General features: G+C 38.2%; 1 non-coding gene across 1 annotated transcript; it reads left to right on the forward strand.

Annotated features, from left to right (window-relative positions):
* Positions 1-11,771: 11,771 nt before the first annotated feature.
* LOC112725781 (small nucleolar RNA R71) lies at positions 11,772-11,879 on the forward strand. Its single transcript, XR_003164864.1, has one exon. It is a non-coding gene; the product is annotated as a small nucleolar RNA R71 (small nucleolar RNA).
* The last annotated feature ends 2,041 nt before the right edge of the window (positions 11,880-13,920 follow it).

Genomic DNA, 13,920 nt, shown 5'->3' on the forward strand with positions numbered 1-13,920 from the left:
GATAAAACATGTAATGAAAGAAGCACAAAAAAAAATCATCGACAATGCAGTTCAAATAGAAAGGGAACCAAAAGGAATGGAAATGCTAACCCAGCACCCCATGAAATGGCTTTGGTTTAAACCAAATAAATCACAATTCAAAAGTACTAAAGTCAAGTCATGAGTGGAAGTTGAGTAAAACAGTTTTCATAAAAATTGGACAGCATTCCGGCAGTAATGTGGGTGTTTCCGAAGTAAATAAACAGCAGCAAAGCAACAATTCAAGTCAAACTCATATGAAGTTCAATATTTGTCAATTAGCATGAAGAACAAGAAAATTCATATGACTCAGGCATCATTAAGCAAAACAAAACAGCTGGCTATTTTCCAAACTCAATCAATCAATTTGGATTTCCTATGAATTCATTAACAATTAAAAGCACCAAAACCATATATAAATTCACAGGGAATAAGCAAATGAGCCAATAAAATATCAATAAGCAATGATTCCATAACCAATTAAGCACATGCAGCATGCTTTCTTTGATCAATGAACAAAATAATGGCTGAACCATGGCACTAATTCAGCAAAAATTGCTCAAAAAGAAGATATGTAGTCAGCCTTCCTTTATTAAATTCAGCAATCAATCATTAATAAGGAATATGAATTCAAAGAATTAAGCTCCACTAAATCAACAATGAAGATCAAATCGCAACAAGAATTCAACAGCAATAGCAACTCAAATCTGAAATCCATCAAAATCCTACATCAATAATCCAATATCAAGGAACCAAATCAACTCAGATAAGAACTCAACAATTTCAGATAATACTCAGCAGCATCAATAAACCAATTTAGCACAAAAGTAAATCAATGAAACATTAACATAGCATTAATAACAATTTAAACCTAATTAACAACATCAAGCAAATTAATTTAGCACAGGGTCAAATCATCGGCACAAACAAAGAAGAATTAACCATTCCCAGATAGTAAGAACAGAGCAATTATCAGACCTAAATCCACTAACCACATCCTAACTACCTAACCACCTAAAATCCACTAAGAACATACATCTCTAACTATCCTAATTCTGACAAAATTTAAACTAATCTAACTAACTTAATTGAACAGAAGAAGAATTAAAATGCAAAGATGGAAGCAGGGGAACCTGGAGCAAGCAGAAACAGAACTGGAAGAGGAAGTAAATTACACGGCCAACCCAGAAGTGGCGTTGAGAAGGTGGTTGCAAAGCAGCAAAACGCAGAGCAGGGAAGCGCAGCTTCTGCTCTGGTTGCAGTGACGGGAGAGAGGAGGGAGAAAAGAGGATAGAGAGAAGAAGGAGAAGAAGAAAGGAGGGAGAGGGAGGGGTGGTTGGTGGCGATTCGGGGTCGCCGGACTTGAGTAGTGATGGGACATTGATGGTGGTGAGTGTGAAAGCTTCAATGGAGGGAAGAGGGGGAGAGAAAGGAGATGTTGGAGGGAAGAGAAGAAGAGAGGGCACGCGAAGGGGTAGGGTTCTCGTGTCTGGGGTTAATGATTTCAAATCCACGCGAACGCGTGGATCACGCTTGAGTGTGGATGAGACAAAAATGCATCGACGCGTACGCGTCAGGGAGATAAATCAAGAGGACGCATACACGTGATGCATGCATACGTGTCGGCCGAAATTGTGCGAAACGCACAATTTCAGCGTCGTTTTCGTGCAACTCTCTGTTCAGATTGAAGGGGGAAAAATTTACGTGCGACGCGTGCCGTTGCACACACCCACGCGTGGTGTGCTAGAAATGAAATTGATGCGTCCGCGTTAGGGACGCGTACGCGTGGCTCGAATTGTGCCTCTAGCACACCAGCCGCACAATTCTATCACAACTCTCTGTTAGTTGGATGGGAGAACCAAATTGGTAGCGACGTCCACGCGTATCCTACGCGCACACGTGGGTTGGCCCCTTTTTTTATGCAGAATGCAGGTAATTATGCAGAAATTATGAATGAACACTAATAAATAAAATAAAATAAAATAAAACTAATAATAAAAATGAAAGATCGTACCATGGTGGGTTGTCTCCCACCTAGCAATTTTAGTTATTGTCCTTAAGTTGGACATTTGGTGAGCTCCTTATCATGGTGGCTTGTGCTTGAACTCATCTTGAAAATTCCACCAACGCTTGGACTTCCAATACTCTGTCTATTCCAAGTAAATTTTCCAAGCTTTGATGGAGTTCTTCACAAGCTTTGAGCTCCCAAAATTGATCCTCTTGTATGCTCGGATCCCAAATCTTGTATCTACACCCGTTTGTAAGTTGATCATCGTCGTTCCAACCGGGTGACAGACAGTCTGAATTCTCTATGCAATACCAAACTCTTCTCTTAGATCCAACCAAATATTCACTAGTCCCACCCTTGCATCTAGCTCTTGAAGTATCAACCTTAATGAGCCTTGATTTGCAACTCCAACCAGTAAACATCCTTCTCTTACGCTTAATTCCACAAAGTCTCCTAAGTTGACTATCCGTTTCAAGAATACCATATTCAAGTGGGACGGTAAAGCAAATAGAGATAAGTCTTACCCACTCGAATGAAGGAGTAGATGGCAACCTAGGTAGAGGAGTCTCCAACGTTCTTGACAAAGCGTACTCAACTCCCGTCCACCCTTTCCGAAGGACTTCCGCTTCCACATCATTCTCAGACTCAATCAGAGAAGGGTCTTCATATTCAAGGAGTTCATTTGCGGATGTAGATTCATCACTAGGAGGACTTAACTCATGATCCTCATCACCAAGGGAACTTGCTTCTTGATCTATCCCATCCAAGTCTTCATAGGGAATATACCATGGAGGTTGTGCACTAGCCTTCGTGACATTAATTTCAATCTTCTTGGAGGAATACTCTACAACTCTAGATTCCCATGGAGGTTTAGCATCTCCTAAGTCTTCAATCACTTCTTCATCTTCAACTATTACGGGTTCCTCCACTTGTTCCAATACAAAATCACGTTCTTCATTGTCCACCGAAGTTTCTAGTTTCTCTTTCATGCTACGCTCTTCTATTAATTCTCCACATGTAGCTATGGGAGTTTCTTGAGTGTCCAAATGTTGGGAAGCTAATCGATTTACTACCTCGGTCAAGAAAGCCGTGAATTCTAGTACTTTCCTTTTCATCTCTCTTTGCCCTTGAAGAAGAACACCAAGAGTGTCATGTATTGAAGATTGAGGTGGATATGAGGGCTCATTACGTGAGATGAAAGGTTCATGATAAGCGGGTGGTTCATCATAATAAGGGGGTGGTAGTTCAACACTCTTCATCTTTTCCACTTGTTGCACAACACACTTCAATTCCTTGTCCTCAAGTTGAGACTTTTTAGTCACGAGCACTTCGGGTACTGTTCGGCTTACCACTCAGTCCAATTGATGAAGGGTTACATGAAATTGATCCAGTGTTTCATTGAGACGATCCCTTGACTCTGGTTTCGCTTGGATAATATAATTAGGATCATATGGCTCTTGGATTGATGGATATGGATATGGTGTATATGGAGGTGGTGGTTCTTAGGAGTAATTGAGTTGGAATTGGGATGGTTCCATATATGGTTCATATGGCTCATAGGGTGGTTGGTATGGTGGATAAGGGTTAGGATCATATGAGGGTGTTTGGTAGTAGGTGGCTTGTGAGTATGGTGGTTCAAAGCTATGTTGAGGCGGGAGTTCATAGGCATATGGTGGTGGTTGTTGACAAGTACAATAAGGACTACCACATCCATTAGATTGATATGCATTAGGATTGGAGTTATACCTATGTGAGACTGGACGAGGTTGTTGCCAAGAAGGTTGGGAATATGCTCGAGGCTCTTCCCACCTTTGATTGTTCCATCCTTGATGCATATTATCATTATAGCTTTCATTCCCTACAACATAATTTGAACCAGACTCGTAGTCAAAGGGATGAGAATTCATGGTAACAAAAGAAAATAAAAACAAAAAACTAATAAAAAGTGATGAAAACAAATTCCTAAAACTAGAAACAACTAACAAAGAAACGAAAAAGCAAAATTATTCACAATATTCACAATAACCAATAATAAGGCACATGTTTACAATTTCCCGGCAATGGCACCATTTTGATGAACGAATTTTTGACGGTCTAGAATTTCACAAATGAAACCTCGTTGCAAGTATAGTTTCTAAACCAACAAAGAATCCTTTCATACAAAAATTTGGTTGTCACAAGTAACAAACCCAATAAAAATAAACCAAAGTATTTAAACTGTGGGTCGTCTCTCAAGGAATTGCAGGGAAGTGTAGTTATTATTGGTTATGGAAAAGTATCTTTTTTGGTTTTTGAAATAAGGAACAGGAAAGTAAATTGCAAGAATTAAACTAATAACTAATAAAGCTCCTGACAAGGCATGAGAATTAGAAGTTTTATCCTAGCTATCCTTATCAATTGTGATGAGAATTGTCCATTGCTACCACTTAGTTAACCTTTAACTATAAAGAAAAGTCAAGTGGATAAATCAATTTGATTCCTCAAGTCCTAGTCAACTCCTAAGGAAAGACTAGCTTTAGAGGGATCCAAATCAACTAACAAATTTCAATTATCAATCAACAAAGGAGTTTGATAACTCAAGAGTCTCCAATTACTCAATAAAGCCAAAAGGAGAGAAATCTATACTAAAATCCAACCAAGCATTTTGTCAAACACTTGGAAGGCACAACATAAAAGCATAGAAAAGCAATAAGAGATAATAAAATCCAAACAACCAATTGAAAGCACCAATAACATAAATTGAAGAAAGCAATCATAAATATGAAATACCTCAAATTGAATTAAATAAGAAATTCAATCTAACATGGAGTTCATAAACTAAAGTGGATAAATAAACAAATCAACAAGAGAAATAAGTAAACTAAAGGACTAGAACAAATAAGAGTAGAAGAAAACTAAATTAAAGCAAAGTAGAAATCTGAGATTAAGAAAAGCTAAACCTAAAATCCAAAAACCTAGAGAGAGGAGAGAACCTCTCTCTCTCTAGAAAACTACATCTAAAACCTAAAACTATGTAAATGAATGTTGTGTGAACGAATGATTCCTCCACTCTGCAGCCTCTATTCTGCATTCTCGGGCTTGGAACTGGGCCCAAAAGTAGCCCAGAAATCGCCCCCAGCGCTTTCTGTAATTTCTACACGTGGCGCATGTCACGCGTACGCGTCAGTCACACGTACGCGTTGTTGGTCTTCTTCGTGTGTCACGCTGGTGCGCAGAAATCGTGACGGTTCATTCCTTGATAACGGCGCTAAAAACTTAATACGCACGTTCATAATCTTAGTTCTTTGTCACAACTTCGCACAACTAACCAGCAAGTGCACTGGGTTGTCCAAGTAATAAACCTTACGTGAGTAACGGTCGATCCCACGGAGATTGTCGGCTTAAAGCAAGCTATGGTCATCTTGCAAATCTCAGTTAGGCAGATTCATATGGTTATGGATATTTGATAATTAAAATATAATTAATATATAAATAAAACGTAAATTAAAGATAGAGATACTTATGTAATTCATTGGTGAGAGTTTCAGATAAGCGTATGAAGATGCTTGTTCCTCCTGAACCTCTGCTTTCCTATTGTCTTAACCCAATCATTCATACTCCTTTCTATGGCAAGCTGTATGTTAGGCGTCACCGTTGTCAATGGCTACATCCTGTCCTCTCAGTGAAAATGGTCCAATGCGGTGTCACTGTATAGCTAATCATCTGTCGGTTCTCGATCATACTGGAATAGGATCCATTGATCCTTTTGCGTCTGTCACTACGCCCAGCACTCGCGAGTTTGAAGCTCGTCACAGCCATCCCTTCCCAGATCCTACTCGGAATACCACAGACAAGGTTTAGACTTTTCGGATCTCAAGAATGGCCGTCCATGGATTCTAACTTATACCATGAAGACTCTGATTAAGGAATCCCAGAGATATTCATTCAATCTAAGGTAGAACGGAAGTGGTTGTCAGGCACGCATTCATAGGTTGGGAATGATGATGACTGTCACGATCATCACATTCATATTAAAGTGCAAATGAATATCTAAGAATCGGAATAAGCTTGAATTGAATAGAAAAACAATAGTACTTTGTATTAATTCATGAGGAACAGCAGAGCTCCACACCTTAATCTATGGTGTGTAGAAACTCTACCGTTGAAAATACATAAGAACAAGGTCCAGGCATGGCCAAGTGGCCAGCTCCCATAAAGGTCTAAGATAGCATAAAACTGATCAAAGATGTCTAATACAATAGTAAAAGGTCCTATTTATATCAGGCTAGTTACTAGGGTTTACAGAAATGAGTAAATGATGCAGAAATCCACTTCTGGGGCCCACTTGGTCTGTGCTTGGGCTGAGCATTGAGCTTTACACATGTAGAGGCTTCTCTTGGAGTTGAACGCCAGTTTATAACCTGTTTCTGGCGTTTAACTCCACTTTGCAACCTGTTTCTAGCGTTTAACTCCAAAATGCAACATGGAACTGGCGTTGAACGCCAGTTTGTGTCATCTAAACTCGGGCAAAGTATAGACTATTATATATTGCTGGAAATCCCTGGATGTCTACTTTACAACTCAATTGAGAGCGCGCTATTTGGAGTTCTGTAGCTCCAGAAAATCCACTTTGAGTGTAAGGAGGTCAGAATCCAACAGCATCTGCAGTCCTTCTTCAGCCTCTGAATTTGATTTTTGCTCAAGTCCCTCAATTTCAACCAGAAAATACCTGAAATCACAGAAAAACACACAAAATCGTAGTAAAGTCCAGAAATGTGATTTTTTATTAAAAACTAATAAAAATATACTAAAAACTAACTAGATCATACCAAAAACTATGTAAAAATAATGCCAAAAAGCGTATAAATTATCCGCTCATCACAACACCAAACTTAAATTGTTGCTTGTCCCCAAGCAACTAAAAATAAAATAGGATAAAAAGAAGATAATATACTATGAATTCCAAAATATCAATGAAACTTAGCTCCAATCAGATGAGCGGGACTAGTAGCTTTTTGCCTCTTGAATAGTTTTGGCATCTCACTTTATCCATTGAAGTTCAGAATGATTGGCATCTATAGGAACTTAGAATTCAGATAGTGTTATTGATTCTCCTATTTCAGTATGTTGATTCTTGAACACAACTACTTTATGAGTCTTGGCCGTGGCCCTAAGCACTTTGTTTTCCAGTATTACCACCGGCTACATAAATGCCACAGACACATAACTGGGTGAACCTTTTCAGATTGTGACTCAGCTTTGCTAGAGTCCCCAATTAGAGGTGTCCAGTGTTCTTAAGCACACTCTTCTTTTTTTTGCTTTGGACCTCGACTTTAACCGCTCAGTCTCAAGTTTTCACTTGACACCTTCACGCCACAAGCACATGGTTAGGGACAGCTTGGTTTAGCCGCTTAAGCCAGGTTTTTATTCCTTTAGGCCCTCCTATCCATTGATGCTCAAAGCTTTGGATCCTTTTTACCCTTGCCTTTTGGTTTTAAGGGCTATTGGCTTTTTCTGCTTGCTTTTTCTTTTTCTTTTTCTCTTTTTTTTTTTTGCCATTTTCTTTTTTCTCTTTTTTTTTCTGCAAGCTTTTGTATTTACTGCTTTTTCTTGCTTCAAGAATCATTTTTATGATTTTTCAGATTATCAAATAACATGTCTCATTTTTCATCATTCTTTCAAGAGCCAACATATTTAACATTCATAAACAATAATTTTAAAAGACATATGCACTGTTCAAGCATTCATTTAGAAAAATAAAAAGTATTGTCACCACATCAAAATAACTAAACTAGTTTCAAGGATGAATTCGAAACCATGTACTTCTTGTTCTTTTGTAATTAAAGCATTTTTCATTTAAGAAAGGTGATGGATTCATAGGACATTCATAGTTTTAAGACATAGACACTTAAACACTAGTGATCATGTAATAAGACACAAACATAAATAAACATAAAGCATAATAAATGAAAAACAGTAAAATAAATAGACAAGGAGATTAAGGAATGAGTCCACCTTAGTGAGGGTGGCGTCTTCCTCTTCTTGAAGAACTAATGGTGCTTTTGAGCTCCTCTATGTCTCTTCCTTGCCTTTGTTGCTCCTCCCTCATAGCTCTTTGATCTTCTCTAATCTCATGAAGGATGATGGAGTGCTCTTGATGCTCCACCCTTAGTTGTCCCATGTTGGAACTTAATTCTCCTAGGGAGGTGTTGATTTGCTCCCAATAGTTTTATGGAGGAAGGTGCATCCCTTGAGGCATCTCAGGGATTTCATGGTGGGGAATTTCCTCATGCTCTTGTTGAGGTCCATGATCTCTTATTTTCTCCATCCTTTTCTTAGTGATGGGCTTGTCCTCTTCAATGAGGATGTCTCTCTCTATGTCAATTCCAGCCGAATTGCAGAGGTGGCATATGAGGTGGGGAAAGGCTAACCTTGCCCAAGTGGAGGACTTGTCAGCCACCTTGTAAAGTTCTTGAGGTATAATCTCATGAACTTCCACCTCCTCTCCAATCATGATACTATGGATCATGATGGCCCAGTCTATAGTAACTTCAGACTGGTTACTAGTAGGAATGATTGAGTGTTGAATGAACTCTAGCCATCCCCTAGCCACTGGTTTGAGTTCATGCCTTCTTAATTGAACCAGCTTGCCTCTTGAGTCAATTTTCCATTGAGCTCCTTCCTCACATATGTCTATGAGGACTTGGTCCAACCTTTGATCAAAGTTGACCCTTCTTGTGTAGGGACGTGCGTTCTCTTCCATCATTGGCATGTTGAACGCTAGCCTTACATTTTCCAGACTGAAGTCTAAGTATTTTCCCCGAACCATGGTGAGCCAATGCTTTGGATTCGGGTTCACACTTTGATCATAGTTCCTAGTGATCCATGCGTTTGCATAGAACTCTTGGACCATTAAGATCCCGACTTGTTGAATGGGGTTGGTGAGAACTTCCCAACCTCTTCTTCGGATCTCATGTCGGATCTCCGGATACTCATTCTTTTTGAGCTTGAAAGGAACCTCAGGGATCACTTTCTTCTTAGCCACAACTTCATAGAAGTGGTCTTGATGGACCTTTGAGATGAATCTCTCCATCTCCCATGACTCAGAGGTGGAAGCAATTGCCTTTCATTTCCTCTTTCTAGAGGTTTCTCTGGCCTTAGGTGCCATAAATGGTTATGAAAAAACAAAAAGTTATGCTTTTACCACACCAAACTTAAAATGTTTGCTCGTCCTCGAGCAAAAGAAGAAGGAAAGAAGGAGAAGAAGAAAAAGAATGGAGGAGATAGAGGGAGAAGGTGTATTCGGCCAAGGGTAAGAAGAGAGGGTTGTGTTGTGTGAAAATGAAGAAGGAAAGAGGGGTTTATATAAGGGTGGGATGGGATTTAGGGTTCGGCCATTAGGGTTGGGTTTGGGAGGGAAAAGAGTTTGAATTTTGGAGGTAGGTGGGGTTTATGGGGAAGAGAGGATGGATGTAAGTGGTGAAGAGGTGATGGGAAAGAGTGATTGAGGTGATTGGTGAAGGGTATTTGGGGAAGAGAGTTATGAAAAGGTGTGAAGAGGAGAAAAAAAGATGTGGGGATCCTGTGGGGTCCACAGATCCTGAGGGATCCTGTGGGGTCCACAGATCTTGAGAGATCCTGTGGGGTCCACAGATCAAGTGGGGTCAAGGACTTAACATCCCTACTCCAATTAGGCGTGTAAAACGCCTTTGCTGTGCAATCCTGGCGTTTAACGCCAGATTGCTGCTTGTTTCTGGCGTTAAACGCCCAAATGTAGCCTATTTCTGGCGTTTAACGCCAGGTAGATGCTTGTTTCTGGCGTTAAACGCCAGCTTGGTGGTTGTTTCTGGCATTAAACGCCAGACAGATGCTTGTTTCTGGCGTTTAAATGCCAGACTGCTCTCCTCCAGGATGTGCTGTTTTTAATGCTATTTTTTATTCTGTTTTTTATTTTTCAGTAGTTTTTGTGACTCCACATGATCATCAACCTAATAAAACACGAAATAACACAAGGAAAATAAAATAGATTTAATTAAATAACATTGGGTTGCCTCCCAATAAGCGCTTCTTTAACATTAATAGCTTGACAATGAGCTCTCATGGAGCCTCACAGATGTTCAGAGCATTGTTGGGACCTCCCAACACCAAACTTAGAGTTTGACTGTGGGGGTTCAACACCAAACTTAGATTTTGACTGTGGGGGCTTTGGTTGACTCTACAGTGAGAGAAGCTTTTCATGCTTCCTTTCCATGGTTACAGAAGGAGATCCTTGAGTTTTAAACACAAGGTTGTCCTCATTCAGTAGAAGGACTAGTTCTCCTCTGTCCACATCAATCACAGCTCTTGCTGTGGCTAGGAAGGGTCTTCCAAGGATGATGGATTCATCCTCTTCCTTCCCAGTGTCTAGGATTATGAAATCAGCAGGGATGTAAAGGCCTTCAACCTTTACTAACACTTCCTCTACTTGTCCATAAGCCTGTTTTCTTGAGTTGTCTGCCATCGCTAATGAGATTCTGGCAGCTTGCACCTCAAAGATCCCAAGTTTCTCCATTACAGAGAGTGGCATTAAGTTTATTCCTGACCCCAGGTCACACAGAGCCTTCTCAAAGGTCATGGTGCCTATGGTACAGGGTATTAAGAATTTGCCAGGATCCTGTTTCTTTTGAGGTAATTTCTGCCTATCCAATGCATTCAGTTCATTGGTGAGCAAGGGAGGTTCATCTTTCCAAGTCTCATTACCAAATAATTTGGCATTCAGCTTCATGATTGCACCAAGGTACTTAGCAACTTGCTCTTCAGTAATTTCTTCATCCTCTTCAGAGGACGAATACTCATCAGAGCTCATGAAGGGCAAAAGGAGGTTCAATGGAATCTCTATGGTCTCTAATTGAGCCTCAGATTCCTTTGGTTCCTCGAAGGAAAACTCCTTATTGGTCATTGGACGTCCCAGGAGGTCTTCCTCACTAGGATTCACGTCCTCCTCCTCCCTTGTGGGTTTGGCCATGATGGTTAAATCAATGGCCTTGCACTCTCTCTTTGGATTTTCTTCTGTATTGCTTGGGAGAGTACTAGGAGGAGTTTCAGTGACTCTTTTACTCAGCTGGCCCACTTGTGCCTCCAAATTTCTAATGGAGGACCTTGTTTTATTCATGAAACTTACAGTGGCCTTAGATAGATCAGAGACTATATTTGCTAAGCTAGATGGATTCTGCTCAGAATTCTCTGTCTGTTGCTGAGTGGATGATGGAAAAGGCTTGCTATTGCTAAACCTGTTTCTTCCACCATTATTAAAGCCTTGTTGAGGCTTTTGTTGATCCTTCCATGAGAAATTTGGATGATTTCTCCATGAGGGATTATAGGTGTTTCCATAGGGTTCACCCATGTAATTCACCTCTGCTATTGCAGGGTTCTCAGGATCATAAGCTTCTTCTTCAGAAGATGCCTCTTTAGTACTGTTGGATGATTCCTTCAATCCATTCAGACTCTGAGAGATCATATTGACTTGCTGAGTCAATATTTTATTCTGAGCCAATATGGCATTCAGAGTATCAATTTCAAGAACTCCCTTCCTCTGAGGCGTCCCATTACTCACAGGATTCCTTTCAAAAGTGTACATGAACTGGTTATTTGCAACCATGTCAATGAGCTCTTGAGCTTCTGCAGGAATTTTCTTTAGGTGAATGGATCCACCTGTAGAATAGTCCAATGACATCTTTGATAATTCAGACAGACCATCATAGAATATATCCAGGATGGTCCATTCTGAAAGCATGTCAGAAGGACACTTTTTGGTCAGTTCCTTGTATCTCTCCCAAGCTTCATAGAGGGATTCACCTTCCTTCTGTCTGAAGGTTTGAACATCCACTCTAAGCTTGCTAAGCTTTTGAGGAGAAAAGAACTTGGCTAAGAAAGCCGTGACCAGCTTATCCCAAGAGTTCAAGCTGTCTTTAGGTTGAGAGTCCAACCATATTCTAGCTCTGTCTCTTACAGCAAATGGGAAAAGCATAAGCCTGTAGACCTCGGGATCAACCCCATTGGTCTTAACAGTTTCACAGATCTGCAAGAATTCAGTTAAGAACTGAAAGAGATCTTCGGATGGAAGTCCATAAAACTTGCAATTCTGTTGCATCAGAGAAACTAATTGAGGTTTCAGCTCAAAATTGTTTGCTCCAATGGCAGGGATTGAGATGCTTCTTCCATGTAAATTGGAATTAGGTGCAGTAAAGTCACCAAGTATCTTCCTTGCATTGTTATTATTTTCGGCCATATCTCCTTTTTCGAAAATTTCTGTCAGAATTTCTCCAGAGAGTTGTGCTTTAGCTTCCCTTAGCTTCCTCTTCAGATCCTTTCAGGTTCAGGGTCAGCTTCAACAAGAATGTTCTTATCCTTATTCCTGCTCATATGAAAAAGAAGAAAACAGAAAAGAAGAATCCTCTATGTCACAGCATAGAGATTCCTTATGTAAGTATAAAAAGAGAATAATGGAGGAAAGAAAAAATAAGAATCCAAACACAAGGGAGAGGAATGAGTTCGAATTCTTGGGTGAAAGAGGGGTGTTAGTAGATGAATAAATAATTAGAAAGAGATGAGGAGAAGAGAAATTTGAAATTTAAATAAATTAAAATAAAAGTATTTTTGTTTTTAAATTGAATTTAAAATAAAAAATAAAAATTAAAGTTCAAAAATTAAGAAAGAAAAATTGAATCAAATTAAATTAAATTAAAAACAATTAGTTAATTTAAAAAGGAATTTTGAAAAAGAGGGAAGGGATTTTCGAAAATTAGAGAGAGAGAGAGAGTTAGTTAGGTAGTTTTGAAAAAGATAAGAATCAAACAAAAAGTTAAGTGGTTGATTGAAAAAGATTTGAAAATCAATTTTTGAAAAGATAAGAAGTTAGAAAAGAAGTTGGAAAAGATTTTGAAATTGATTTTGAAAAAGATGTGATTGACATTTATTTTGAAAAAGATTTGAAAAAGAAATTTAAAAAGATTTGATTTTTGAAATCAAAGTTGATTACTTGACTAACAAGAAACTAAAAAGGTATTATTCTAGAGTTTAAAGATTGCACATTTCTTACTAGGCAAGTAACAAACTTAAAAATTTTGAATCAATCACATTAATTGTTAGCATTAATTTCAAAAATATGAAATAAAAATAAGAAAAATATGTTGAAAATCAATTTGAAATTTTCGAAAATCATAAAAGAAAAATGAAAAAGATTTGATTTTTGAAAAAGATTTGAAAAAGATAGAATTTTTAAATTGAAAATTTGATTTGACTCATAAGAAACAACTAAATTTTAAAAAGCTTTGAAAAAGTCAACTCAAATTTTCGAAAATTTATGAGAGAAAAAAGGTAAGATAATTTTTTTTATTTTTGAATTTTTAATGATGAGAGAGAAAAACACAAAAAAAGACACAATGCATGGAAATTTTAGATCAAAACACATGATGCATGCAAGAACACTATGAATGTCAAGATGAACACCAAGAACACTTTGAATGTCAAGATGAATACCAAGAACTTATTTTTGAAAATTTTTAAGAAAAGAAAAACATGCAAGACACCAAACTTAGAAATTTTCAAACTTTAGACACTAACAATTCAAAAATGTATATGAAAAACAAGAAAAGACACAAAACAAGAAATTTTAAAGATCAAACAAGGATACTTACCAAGAACAACTTGAAGATCATGAAGAACACCATGCATGAGTTTTCGAAAAATGCAAGAAAATTATAAAAACATGCAATTGACACCAAACTTAAAAATTGACACAAGACTCAAACAAGAAACACAAAATTATTTTTGGTTTTATGATTTTATTAAATTTTTTTTTGTAATTTTTCGAAAATAAAATTAACAAAAACAAAAAGCTTAAAATTAAAATAAAATTACCTAATCTGAGCAACAAG

This window comes from Arachis hypogaea, chromosome 11, assembly GCF_003086295.3.
Source record: "Arachis hypogaea cultivar Tifrunner chromosome 11, arahy.Tifrunner.gnm2.J5K5, whole genome shotgun sequence".
Classification (NCBI taxonomy): Eukaryota; Viridiplantae; Streptophyta; class Magnoliopsida; order Fabales; family Fabaceae; genus Arachis; species Arachis hypogaea.